This window comes from Aythya marila (genome assembly GCF_965140915.1).
Source record: "Aythya marila genome assembly, contig: HAP1_HAP1_SCAFFOLD_154, whole genome shotgun sequence".
NCBI lineage: Eukaryota > Metazoa > Chordata > Aves > Anseriformes > Anatidae > Aythya > Aythya marila.
In genome coordinates, this window is record NW_028137218.1 from 788,464 (window position 1) to 802,040 (window position 13,577).

At 49.8% G+C, this 13,577-nt stretch overlaps 1 pseudogene across 1 annotated transcript; it reads right to left on the reverse strand.

The window, feature by feature from the left end:
• Nucleotides 1-3,548: 3,548 nt before the first annotated feature.
• Nucleotides 3,549-13,367, reverse strand: LOC309891058 (annotated as a pseudogene). The gene is made up of 3 exons: nt 12,474-13,367; nt 12,298-12,385; nt 3,549-4,510 (listed from the first exon to the last, which is right to left on the reverse strand). The product of its transcript is annotated as an uncharacterized misc_RNA (transcript).
• Between the last annotated feature and the right edge of the window lie 210 nt (nt 13,368-13,577).

Sequence of the window (13,577 nt, forward strand, 5' to 3'; positions counted from 1 at the left end):
ACACCTAAGGAACCATATGTCTTTCATAGTGTTATTCAAGTATTCAAGAGTTGGAGAACTAATTGGGGAGCTTTCATAGTGTAGTTAAGGAGGAAGATTTCAAAAAGCACCTAATAAATGTCTCCTCTCATTTTAAAGGGTGAATTTTGTTGCATTTCAGTTTTGAGTATCTTTCTTCAATTGATATTAATCTAGCACTTCCCCTATGGAGACGTCCAAACGGAGGGAAAGCAGCCTTTTGAGGTCTGACAATGTACGGACAACCTTGCTCCTCACCACCCCAACCCTGACATTTCTCTCATTGGCCACCTGGCGCTTGCATCACTTTCCCTCACACCAGACTTCTGCACTGAAGTCTGCAGTGGATGATACAGCCCCTTTGCACAAGCTCCCACCTGCTTTCCTTAGAAACCTGGCTGCACACAGAAGGGTTTTTCCTTATTTTAAAACAAACAACAAGAAAACATGCAGCAATTTTCCAAACAGCAAAGCAAGCACCTCATCTTGTATGTCTCCAGTCAGGTTTACTTCACTGGCTTATCTTCACAAAAGGATGACTGTAGATTAAGTATTTTATACTGATTGATAAGAAATTATAGGTATTAAGATTAGTATTATTCCATATGATTTTAATTCAATGATAAATGATGAGGAGCTTGCTACAGAAAACATTAGGCAGACTGCTAATTGATGGGCAAGCTTGAACTCAATGAATCTCAAAGCAGCAACTGGGTCAGTGAGAGAAGTCTGAATGATCAAAGAGTAAGGGGAGGAAGAAGCAGGAGAACCATGGGAAGTGCATAGGTCCAGACAGGCAGCTGGAAAAGGGACATTCAACAGGGATTGTTTATTTCTAGATGGGTGGAAGTGCTTGGAAGATGAGGGAATACACCATGATGGAGAAAGCAATAAAATGCAAGTGCTCGTGACCATCAATATTTCTTCTCCTGTGATGAATATAGATCCTGAAAATTCACCTGAAGAAGGATGTAGATCACTGGTGAAAGAACTGTTGTTTTGTGCCATCACGAATTAGGATTACATAAACACTTCCACATGTAAAAGTAACATGTACCACCCCATATATACCATCCTGTGGGGCAGGACAGATGGAGCCAACAGCCAAGGGACACATTTGGGTGTCAATGAGGGGACCCAGCAGAGACAAGGATTTAAGGCAGTGAAGCAGGAGAGCAGCCCAACGGGTGGTGCTGCTTGTGAGAACAAGTTTGTGGCAGCAGCCTGAGTGGGCAGCAGCTGTGCGCAGGTGAGGGGAGGCCAGGGAACACATGCCAAGAGAGCTCCTGCCAGCAGAGACAAGGCTGGGGCCGAGGCCAAGGGGAGAGGCAGGCCCAGGTCCAGGAGGCTGCATGTGCCATGCTGAGCTCCTTGCCCCTGCAGCAGCTGCACTGGCCCTCAGCAGATGTGCTGGCTGGCATGCACTGGGAGGTCCTGGTGTGCCTCAGAGAGCAGCAAGGATGCTGCTGGAGAGGGATGGGGCAAAGCGGGGGGCAGAGGCTCATGCAGGGACTGGCTAGGGGTCTCCTCTGCTGCAGCCACCGCACGGAGTGTGTCAGGAGGAGGACAGGCAGGACTCACTGCCACAGTGCAGAGCCTGGCCCTGGACACTCCATGACCACCTTGCAGGTTCTGGCAGGCCATGGTGAGGGGACGAATGCCCTGGGCCACCTTCCTGTTCTGCCCAGGCCAGCAAATGCCAAGAGCGGCCTCCTCTCCCCTGCAGCTCTGGGCTCCCTTCGCGCATCCCTGGCTTTGCAGCACCAAGCCCTGCTGGGAGCCCTCCCCTGCGTGCTCCCACTGCTCCCTGATGCTGTTGTTGCCTTGTACCGGGCACTGCCCATCGCAGCCCAGCCCCTGCCCACCTCGCCCCACCACCCTGCCCTCTTCCCAGCCTACCCCAGCAGCCCAGCCTATCAGCCCAGTATGGGCTAGCCCCAGGGCAGTGCCCACCACAGGCTGCTGTAGGGCTCTGGGCATGGCCACCACAGCTGCAGCCTCTCACAAGGCACCACAGCTGCTAGGACAAAGGTGGCTCTGGGCCTCCCCAGAAGCCCCCAGGCTGGGACCAGCCATGGCTCAGGAAATGGAGGGTCCTGAGCTGGCGATTCTGCTCTGCAGATCCAGGGGGCTGTGGTGCCCAGGGTCTTCCAGAGGACTCCGCCACACCCATTCTGCTCCAGGTGGTCATCAGACCCAACTCCATGGGGATCTCTGCTGCTGAGCCCCTTTCCAGCTCCCCTGATGGCTCAGAACTATAGGGCCATGCTTGGTAGGGCCATGGGATGTCTCTAAGGGCACAAAGGGGAGGTGAGTGCTGTACCAGACCTGGCTCATGAGGCTTCAAGGAGGGTGTCCTCAATTACTCTTATGGGCCTTCACCTGCTGGCTCTTCACCACCTCAGCAGGAATTGCAGAGTCTTCCTTAGCCCCTGGACACCTCACATTTTCCTTTTCCTTTCCCAGACTCTTCTTGGTCACTCCTTTTATGAGGTTCTAATCACTATCCAATAAGCACACTTTCCCTGGGTTCCCCTTCCATCTGGCAGCTTCAGATTCCTCTCCAGGCAGGCATTGGCTATCTGCCCCACTGCAGGGACACATTCCAATGTAGATGATTCCAAGACCAGTTGTTGTCTGCTTGGGCATGTGCCACCACAAAGGGAGCTCTTGGTCCAGCCCTTGGTTCCTCACAGACCATGCTGGGACTTTCAGCCTGTGTCCTTCACTCTGGGAAAAATCACAGAAAACAGAAAAGCAGGGAGTAACTCCCTGGCTGTATGTCTTACAGCAGCTTTGCAAGAGGTGTCCAGGCTTCTGGGTTTGCCCTGAGCAGCCCCTTTTGTTACTGTGGTGCTAGCAGGGAGGCCAGCTGTGACCCAGGGCTGCACATTGCCTGCTGCTGCCCGCAGCCACAGGGATGCCACTGCAGAGACAACAGGACTGTCACCAAGATACATGAGATCTGAGGGCTAAGAGAAATGCCAGAGCACAGAGGAACAATGTGGAAGCCAAACGAGAGCAGCAGTGAAAAGGCCACATCCTGCTGCTGGCCATGGCCATGGCTCCAGGGAAGCAGCAGCCCCGACCCAGGAAGGCAGAGCCCAGTGGGCAGTCAGGGGCAGCCCCGAGGGCCACAGGGGCTGCTCCTCCATGTGGCAGCTGGGCTCTTGGCCCTGAGCCCCTCCTGTGTGCTGGGGCTACTCTCCCAGCTCCAGAGCTGATGGCAAGAGATGGCAGATGAGATCAATGAATTTCTGATGGATTCTTTATTGTCTTTATGTACACTGGAAGCCTAGTTTTATAGGTAAATTAGAAGATTTAGTCAAATTAATTAAGAGGAAGTATACATATAAATAATAAGACCATTTCAAACAATATCAAAATTTATGAAAAGAATAATGCACAAAATAATATGAAAATTGGCACCTCAGTTTCTCAAACATGTTGACAGGGTTATTATTAATGGTTATATTATGGTAATGTTGCTAATGAGAAAAAAGGTTGTGATATGAATCACAATTATGGTATCAGTACTTATGCTTGAGAAGCACATATAGAAACAGTTTTCTCACTGCATCCTTGAGCTCCTGGTTCCTCATGCTGTAGATGAGGGGGTTCACTGCTGGAGGCACCACCGAGTACAGAAGTGACACCACGAGGTCCAGGGATGGGGAAGAGATGGAGGGTGGCTTCAGGTAGGCGAAAAAGGCTGTGCTGACAAAGAGGGAGACCACGGCTAGGTGAGGGAGGCACATGGAAAAGGATTTGTGTCAGCCCTGCTCAGAGGGCATCCTAAGCACAGCCCTGAAGATCTGCACATAGGACACCACAATGAAAACAAAACACCCAAATGCTAAAGAAAAACTAAACGCAAGAGCCCCAACTTCTCTGAGGTAGGCATCTGAGCAGGAGAGCTTGAGGATCTGGGGGACTTCACAGAAGAACTGGTCCACAGCATTGCCTTGGCAGAGGGGCAGGGAAAAGGTATTGGCCGTGTGCAGGACAGCATTGAGAAAGCCACTGCCCCAGGCAGCTGCTGCCATCTGGGCACAAGCTCTGCTGCCCAGCAGGCTCCCGTAGTGCAGGGGCTTGCAGATGGCAATGTAGCGGTCGTAAGACATGACAGTAAGCATGGAATACTCTGCTATGAGAAAGAAAGGAAAAAACAAGACCTGTGCAGCACATCCTTGATAGGAGATGGCCCTGGTGTCCCAGAGAGAATTGGCCATGGCTTTGGGCAGAGTGGTGGAGATGCAGCTCAGGTCAAGGAGGGCGACGTTGAGAAGGAAGAAGTGCATGGGGGTGTGGAGGTGATGGTCACAGGCTACAGCGGTGAGGATGAGGCCGTTGCCCAGGAGGGCAGCCAGGTAGATGCCCAGGAAGAGCCCGAAGTGCAGGAGCTGCAGCTCGCTCGTGTCTGCAAATGCAAGCAGGAGGAACTCACTCACAGAGCTGATGTTGGGCATTTGCTGACATTGGACCCAGTTGTCTGTTGAAGAGAAGAAGGAAAAAAAAAAAAAAAAGAAAAAAAAAAAAAAAGAGAGAGAGAGAAAGCAGAATTAAATGAGAAAAACTGGAAATGAAAGAGGAGAGTAAGGGAAACTCATGTTCAGTCCACAAATAAGACATGAGCTTTGCAGTGCTGTTGCAAACACCTCATCTGAATGATGAGCAGAGCTGCAGATATTTTATTGGTTTATTTTATCAGAGTTGCCCTTATAATGCTTAAGAGATGCATGAGACGGCTGAATGGCCTGACAGGTCATGTACACTCTTAGTGAAACCCTGTGGGTTCCAAAAGGCAACAGGACTGTGCCTTGGTGAAGACTGAGCAGAGCAGACCTGCCAACCAGTCCTGCTCTCAGCTGCCCTGTATTACCCCTCTGTGAGCTGCAGCAAAATCCCACTCAGGTGTTTTCCTGAGAAGAAACTGCAGACAGCTTAGAGCAGAGAAGCCCCAGTCCGAGTGCAGCTGGACCAAATCCTCACCTTGTCTCCAGGAGAAGCTCTCAGCTAGAAGGTGTCTGGAAGCTTCTCCTCATCTGGGCTCTGCATGGCCAGCCAGGGCAGGGTGTTCTGGGCTGACTGGGGGCACCTGGCTTAGGGCACTCCGAGGGGCTTCTGCCAGACTTACTCCCCTCGCAGTGCAACCCAGCAGAACTCTCAAAGCCTACTGCATTGCCCACTGCCCTCCCAGAAACAAGACCCAGCAGGAGACCCTTCCAGGACCTGCAGCTGCATGGCCCTGCAGCCAGAGACTTACCTTGTGGAGATTTCTCCTGCAGTCAGCTCTCAGCATTCTCCCACTCCCAACTGCCTTCAGCCCCTCTCTTCTTTTGTCCTCTCCCCATGCCACCTGTGGTGAGAGCCCCCAGCCCTGCTGCACTGTGCAGAGGAGCTGCTCCTGGGCACAGCTGTCTCTCTGCACCAGGGCCCTCTTGCCAGGAGCTCTCTCTGTCCCAGGAGCCCGACCCAGCTCAGCAACATAGCCCCAGCCCAAGGCATTGGTATCACCTCTCCAATGGCTTTGGTGATGAGCTCATGAACCTCAGGCACTGAGTGGAAAGTGAAGAACTCTCTCAAGAAGTCCAAGTCAGATGCAAGTTTTCTGGAGTTTCCCCCCAAGGGCCAGCACTGACATAGCCTCCCTTGGAGCTCGTTAGAGACAAACATTGGAGGTGGTGAGGCCAAGGAGGCAAAGGCAATGTGAAATTGACAGTGATCTTTGGAAAAACTGGATATGTTTCACCAAGCACAAAGGCTGAGCCTTGATCCCTGGCCTCTGGGAAGGGAGATCCTTTCCCTTAAGACATTGCTCAGGGCTCTTTCCGGGACAGTATGAGATGGGGATGTGCATTGCCAAGTGCAGGACAGTGGTACGACCTCTGCCTGGTTCATGGCTGGGTGTGAGGAGGCAATGAGGCCCTGGCACTTTAGCGATAAGCTGCCTCCTCATAGGCCTCAGTGACACTGACAACAGCCATAGCCATGGACACAAAGAACTTGGTTGTCTTTGGACTTTCATCCTTGCCACAGCCCTTGTTCCATTCCACACCATGCAGTCCTTGGGACTCTCACACCTGCACCTCTTTCCCTGCTGGCTGTAGACCCTCTTCCATGTGGTGTCTCACCAGATCTGAGACGAGTCTGGTAATTGAGATTTTCTTGGTGGCCGTGCTCCTTGTAAGGCAGCTCTGTAGGAATCTGGCCGGGTTCATGGTGAGCAGGCACCACTGCTCGTATGGCATCCATGGTGGTGCCCAGGCCCTCCTCTTCCTCCTGGGCACTGCTCACTCAGCAGGGTCCCAGGCTGCCCTGATGTGTGGAGCTCCTCTTCCACTGGTGCAGGACTAGACTCTTCTCCTTCTAAATGTCAGGAGATTTCTGTAGGCATATTCATGCAGTTTCTCAAGGCTCCCTCCCCCACACTGATGCTCCATTCTGTCAGCTGTTAATGTCTGCAGGCAGACGGTTCAACCTTCGCGTGATTGTGCTATCTCTGAAAAGACAGCAGCGTCAGGACTTGCAGGCAAGTTTGGATAATACAGGAGTAACCAGCTGAATGGAATTGCAACACAGTCTCGGAACGGTAAGGGATTGAAGGCTGCCAGATTCCACCTTTTCTGTGCTTTCTTGTCATGCATGCTGTCATTTTGTCCAGAGCTGCGTCCAAAATGTTATGATGCTGTGCAGGGACAACATTAGAAGTGTCAATGCCCAGAAGGAGCTCAATTACTGACCTATGACTGTCAAAGACAATCAAAACTCTTTATAAAAATACTTTAAAGGAAGATTAAGGAAAATCTTCATCCTTTATTGTAGGTGGGATAAACATAGTGACAAGGGATGAGGCAAAGGCTAAAGTACTTAATGCCTGTGGTGTAAATGCCTGAAGTAACTAGGAAAATAAAACTAACATTCACATTTTTAAGGAAAAGGTACAGCATTGAAGAGGCTTTCAGGGTAGGGCATAACTGCATTATCTGAGCATTCCCTAGGCTCCCAACCTTTGATGCTATCGCGCTGGGGAAACTTGGTGTGCTAGCTCTAAGGAACAGCACGGAGCATAGAGTGGAGTGGAGACACCACGGCTAGGCTCTGTAATCAGATGGGGCCTCGATTGTTCTTGTGCACAAAGCTGCACTTTTTGCCACCCTAAGCCAAAGACCTGTCATGTTTTGACAAATGCTGGACCCTAGTGTACTTTTTGCTCATTATAATATCATTATAATACCAAAACACACCTCCATCCCAAAAGCTACCCGCCTCCAAGGTGCGACCACCCCTCACTGAGCATGCGCTCTGAATTCCTCGGAGCCTATTACTTTAAACGGAGACGGGAAAACTTTACACCAATCATAACTAAGATATGCTTGACTAGAGCCACTCAAGCTCCACCTAAAAGATAGAAAATAATATAAATTGGCCCAAGAGAAAGGGGATGTTAGGGAAGATACCACCGTCAGGGGAGATACCATTCCGAGGACAACATCCTTAGGACCTCCTGACTCCTGGGATCGGTCGACGGGCTGAGCCTCTCTTCCCCCCCCATTGGGACGCCTTTGAGTGAGATCTGAATACTTGCTTATAAATCTCTATAGAGTCTTTGATCCTTTTAACGCGTTTATTTCTAGGCCTGCAACACCTATAACCTCTGTAACCTCTGTAACATCTGTAACATCTATAAACATCTATAACACCTGTAACATCTGTAACACCTACAACACCTATAACACCTGTATATTTTATGCATACTAACTTGCTTTTGCAGACAGTCACTATCGCCGGCAATCCAAAAGAACCTGATTATCTGTTGCTGTAATAAACCATACTTGATTGCATTGTGATAACTCTCATTGAGTGGAACGAGGGTGAGGGTGGTTATCCGTGATAGTTCAGTGTTCTGAATCTAACCAGACCCCCAGGCGGTTAATGCATTTTTGGTGAATGTCCGAACGGACCCCCAGATGGTTAATGCGTTGATGGTGAATGTCTGACTGGACCCCCAGACGGTTAATGTGTTTTTGGTGAATGTCCGACTGGTTCAGTATCCTGAATCTGACCGGGCCCGTAACGGTTAATCAGCTACACCCCTTAACGCGACAATGCCTTCTTTCCCTCAGTCTTTAGCAGCAGCACCAGTTGTTCTCCTGATACTCAGCCCCCAGAACTGGTAGACAGAGACATGGAGAGGACAAGAGGGGGACACTTTTCCCCACTTGTTAACTCTCCCTTTCTCCTTCATTTCCCCCTTCTCCTTCAGGATACTCACAATAGCTCTACAAAGCTTTGAATATCCTTGGGATGGTCAAACCAACATGGTCCTATTTTTATGTCTCATGAATGTGTTTCAGCTTTTGTTTAAGATCAAACAATTGTTTAGAATTCCTGCAGCCACAACGACCCTTGCCACTGGCCCATCAGAGACCTCAACACCTCTAACAGGCCCTGCAGCCACACCAGCTCCTGTGACACTCCATCTGAGACAGGCCCTGCAGCTAATCCAGCCAATGTGATGCCCCCATGTCTGGGCCAGAGAAGCAGCCTAAGCCAGTATCAGTTGCTCCTCTAGGCAAAAGAAAACAATGGATGTGAAAGTCAGGTGAAACCCACAGTGGATGAATTGGCTACTCAACTCCAGCAATATGAAGAAAGTCTCTCTTCTTTCCTATGGGCTTCTGTATCATCTGAGAAACTTTCTCAAGAGGCTCACCAACTCCAAGAGAATGCTATGGAGAAACTTTCCTGAGAGGTCCAACATCATAAAGAGAATATATCTTCCTTCCCACCTCTATGAAACAATAGTTCATCTATCAGCAGTAAGTGTCCCTCTGCTCAAGAGAGGGGATATATTGGGTACACATCACATGCCTCCCTGCGATCTGACCATGGACAGGCCATGAGGAAATGGGATGGAAAATCTACCTTGACCCTAGGAGCATGGGTACGTGAGCTGAAAGGAAAAACACACACAAAAAGATGTTCTTCTCAGAAAACTGCTGCTCCATTTTCCATCAGACAGTCTGTAAGACACAGTAATGAATACCATGAGCAAGGCTAGAGGAACCCTGCCTTAAGCCAAGGAGAGGAAGGGGACAATTAGGTATATTACACTGTGGATTCAATGGCCTGGCAACTGCAACCCACAGAACCATAAGGCTCTAGTGGACACCAGTGCACAGTGTACCCTAATATCATCAAGCTATAAGGGGACAGAACCCGTCTGTATTTCTGTTAACTGTATTGGAGGCTGAAGTGAATCTAACTGGGAAAGAGTGGCAAAAGCACCCCATTGGGACTGGCCTGGAGGGTCCCTGCATCCTTGGCGTAGACAACCTCAGAAGAAGGAACTTCAAAGACTCAAAAAGGTACCAGTGGGTTTTGGCATAGCTGCCTTAGAGACAGAACAGTAAACAGTAGTCTACCTTGCCTGGTCTCTCACAGGACGCTTCTGTTGTGGGGTTGATGAAGGCTGACAAACAACTGGTGCCCATCACTACCACAGTAGTGCACCTGAGGCATTATTGCACTAATTGAGATTCCCTGATTCCATCCATAAAGTAAATCGTCAACCAGAGATCCAAGGAGTGACCAGCAAGACTTGCTCACACTTTAATAGTCCCATATGGCCAGGATGAAAGTATAATGCTGAGTTGAGACTAATAGTAGACTACTGTGGCCTGAATGAAGTCTCTCCACCACTGAGTGCTGCCATGCTGGACATGCCAGAACTGCAATATGAGCTGGAGTCAAAGGCAGCCAAGTGGTATGCCACAATGGATATCATGAATGCATCTTTATCCAGCCCTTTGACAGCAGTGTGAAGACCACAGTTCACTTTCACATCAGGGGTGTCCAATACACCTGGAATCACTGCCCCAGGGGTGGATACACAGCTCTGCCATTTGCCATGGACTGATCCAGACTGCTCTGGAACAAGGGGAAACTTACAAACACCTCCAGTACCTTGATGCCTAACATTGATACATCCAATGTCTAACAACACATTCAGTAAAGAAGTTTGTCCTAATATCCAAGCTAAACCTCCTCTGGCACAACTTTAGCCCATTCCCCCTCGTCCTGTCACCATACACGTTGGAGAATAGACCAATGCCCACCTTGCTACAGCCTCCTTTAAGGTATCTATAGAGAGATAAGGTTGCCCCTGAGCCTCCTTTTCTCCAGGCTGAACAAGCCCAGCTCCCTCAGCTGCTGCTTGTAAGACTTGTTCTCCAGACCCCTCATCAGCTTTGTTGCCCTTCTCTGGACTCGCTCAAGCTCCTTGATGTCCTTCTTGTAGTGAGGGGCCCAAAACTGAACACAGTACTCAAGGTGTGGCCTCACCAGCGCCGAGTACAGGGGAACAATCATTTCCCTAGCCATGCTGGCCACACTGCTTCTGATACAAGCCAGGATGCCGTTGGCCTTCTTGGCCACCTGAGCACACTGCTGGCTCATATTCAGCCGACTATCCACCAATACTCCCAGGTCCTTCTCTGCCAGGCAGCTTTCCAACCACTCATCTTTCAGCCTGTAGCACTGCTTGGGGTTGTTATGCCACAGGTGAAGGACCCAGCACTTGGCCTTGTTGAACTTCATGCAGCTGGCCTCAGCCCATTGGTCCAGCCTATCCAGATCCTCCTGCAGAGCCTTCCTACCCTCAAGCAGATCAGGACATGCACCTAACTTGGTGTCACCTTCAAACTTACTGAGGGTGCACTTGATCCCCTCATCCACATCTTCAGTGAAGATACTGAAGAGAACTGGCAGTAATACTGAGCCCTGGGGGGCTCCACTAGTGACTGGCCTCCAGCTGGATTTAACTCCATTCACCATGACTCCTTGGGCCTGGCTATCCAGCCAGTTTTTAACCCAGCGAAGCATACGCCAGTCCAAGTCATGAGTAGACAGATTCTTCATGAGAATGCTGTGGGAAATAGTGTCAAAAGCTTTACTGAAATCAAGTTAGACCACATCCACAGCCTTTCCCTCATTCACTAAGCACGTCACTTTGTCATAGAAAGTGACCTTTCTATTAGTGACCTAAGAACCTTGCCATTCTCAAACCTTTAACTAAGTCACTGTTTCTATCGTTGCAGATTCTCTTGGAATCATTCTGTTACATTGGTTGATGATTAAAACACAGGATTGTCACCCATTCTGACAGTAGAGTCCAACACCTTCTTCCTGAGTCAGAAGGGACCTCTGGAGGTGTCCATTACCATCATTTTCTCTGAGTAGTGATAGCTCTACAGGTAGATTGTGTTAGTCAGTGCTTTCTGCAACGGGGTTTTGAAAATCTGTGTGCCCATGATCCAGTGATGATCTACTGTCTTGATGGCTGTTTCCCCAGTATAAACACTGATGTCAGCAGAACGATGGAGATGGTCAAATTTCAAAGATCATCTCCCTTTGGGCAGTGGGGGATGGCCATTCCCATGGTCCCCACAAGTGTTTGCGAAGCTGTTGGTGCTGCTATGCAGAGCAAATGGGCTGTGGTGCTGTGGGATGAATCTGCATGGCCATGCTGGTCAGGGTGGGAAGCAGACTCAGCCAGGTCTGGATGACTGGGCTGGACCAGGCAGAGGTACTCTGTGAAGGGGGAAATGAATCACTGACCAGCTTCCCTCCTCTCTGCCTGCTGGGTGCCCACTCTCTTCTCTGAGATTGCGGAGTCACAGGTTCCCAGTGAATACCAGGCTTTAGTTCTATCCCTGTGGCTGAGCTCACAGTGGGAGATCTCTCAGTTTCAGAGGGGCTGCAGTCACTGCCCACACCAGGCTCCAGTGTCCTTGGAGGTGTCCTGGGCTCTACAGGCAGCTCCAGATTCCCCTCCTGAAGGACATCACCTATGGATCACATGTGGGAATGGCCCTGGCTATGTAATGCAGTGACCATTCGCTGCCTCTGCTGTCAGCAGACACCCATGGGTGAGTGTTAAATCTAGCCCTTGGTCTCTGACAGGTCACAATGTGACAATGAGCCATTATCTCCAGAACTGAAACAGGAACAGATGCTTGTGGGGAGCAATCCTTTGGGCCTATTCTTGGCAGTGGTTTGGGAAGGAAAGCCCAGCCTTCAGGCATTGCACTGGGGTAATTCTGTTTTATTACAGAGATGTCATGAGAGAGTCTTCACTGACTCACAGTGTTAGATGCACATTTATACAGCCTCCATGTGAGACAGAATAGGTTCACTCATTTATAGCGGGGGGTGGAGTGGAAGGCGGGATGGGAGAAATGCAAACACATGTAGGAATGCAAGGTGCACAAGAACTCATAGTGATGATAATGACGATGATGCCGATGATGACGATGATGATAACAATAAGAAGAATAAGAATAAGAACAACCAAAACACAGTCCTGGAAGGGGATGTACTGGGGTTCATTACTGGAGAGTGAAGGGATCTTTATGAGTACTGAAAACAATCCACATCATCATTTTCCAAACTGCATCCTTCATTTCCTGGTTCCTCATGCTGTAGATGAGGGGGTTCACTGCTGGAGGCACCACCGAGTACAGAACTGCCAACAAAAGATTTAGGGATGAGGAAAAGATGGAGGGAGGCTTCAGGTAGGCAAATGTGACAGTAGTAAGAAACAGGGAGACAACAGCCAGATGAGGGAGGCATGTGGAAAAGGCTTTGTGCCTGCCCTGCTGCGAGGGGATCCTCAGCACTGACCTGAAGATCTGTACATAGGATAGCACAAGGAAAACAAAACACAGAAAAAATAAACAGGCACATACCACAAGAAGCTGAACTTCTCTTAGGTAGGTGTCTGAGCAGGTGAGTTTGAGGATCTGGGGAATTTCACAGAAGAACTGGTCCACAGCATTGCCTTGGCAGAATGAAAGGGAAAAGGTATTAGCAGTATGCAGAACAGCATTGAGAAAGCCACTGCCCCAGACAGCTGCTATCATGTTGACACAAGTTCTGTTGGCCATTATTGTCCCGTAGTGCAGGGGTTTGCAGATGGCAATGTAGCGGTCATAGGCCATGATGATGAGAAGAGAAAACTCTGCTGTGACAAAGGCAACGAAGAAAAAGACCTGTGTGGCACAACCTGCATAGGAAATGATCCTGATGTCCCAGAAGTAGTTGGCCATGGCTTTGGGGACAGTGGTGGAGATGGAGCCCATGTCGATGAGGGCGAGGTTGAGGAGGAAGAAGTACATGGGGGTGTGGAGGTGGTGGTAGCAGGCTACGGCTGTGAGGATGAGGCCGTTGCCCAGGAGGGCAGCCAGGTAGATGCCCAGGAAGAGCCCGAAGTGCAGGAGCTGCAGCTCGCGTGTGTCTGCGAATGGCAGCAGGAGGAACTCTGTGGGGAAGCTGCTGTTGGACATTTGCTGTCTCTGGGACAAAAGCAAAACAAAACAAAACAAAACAAACACAGAGATGAGTTACTGAAACTTCTCTGAACAAACTCCCCTGCTTCTGTCACAGAAATCACCGTTCTCTGACCTTGCATTTCAGCTATGGAAGTGACACTGCATGGCAGGTACTCTTAGCCTCATCGTTATGTATCACCTTGCAGGACACAGGCTCCTCTCCTT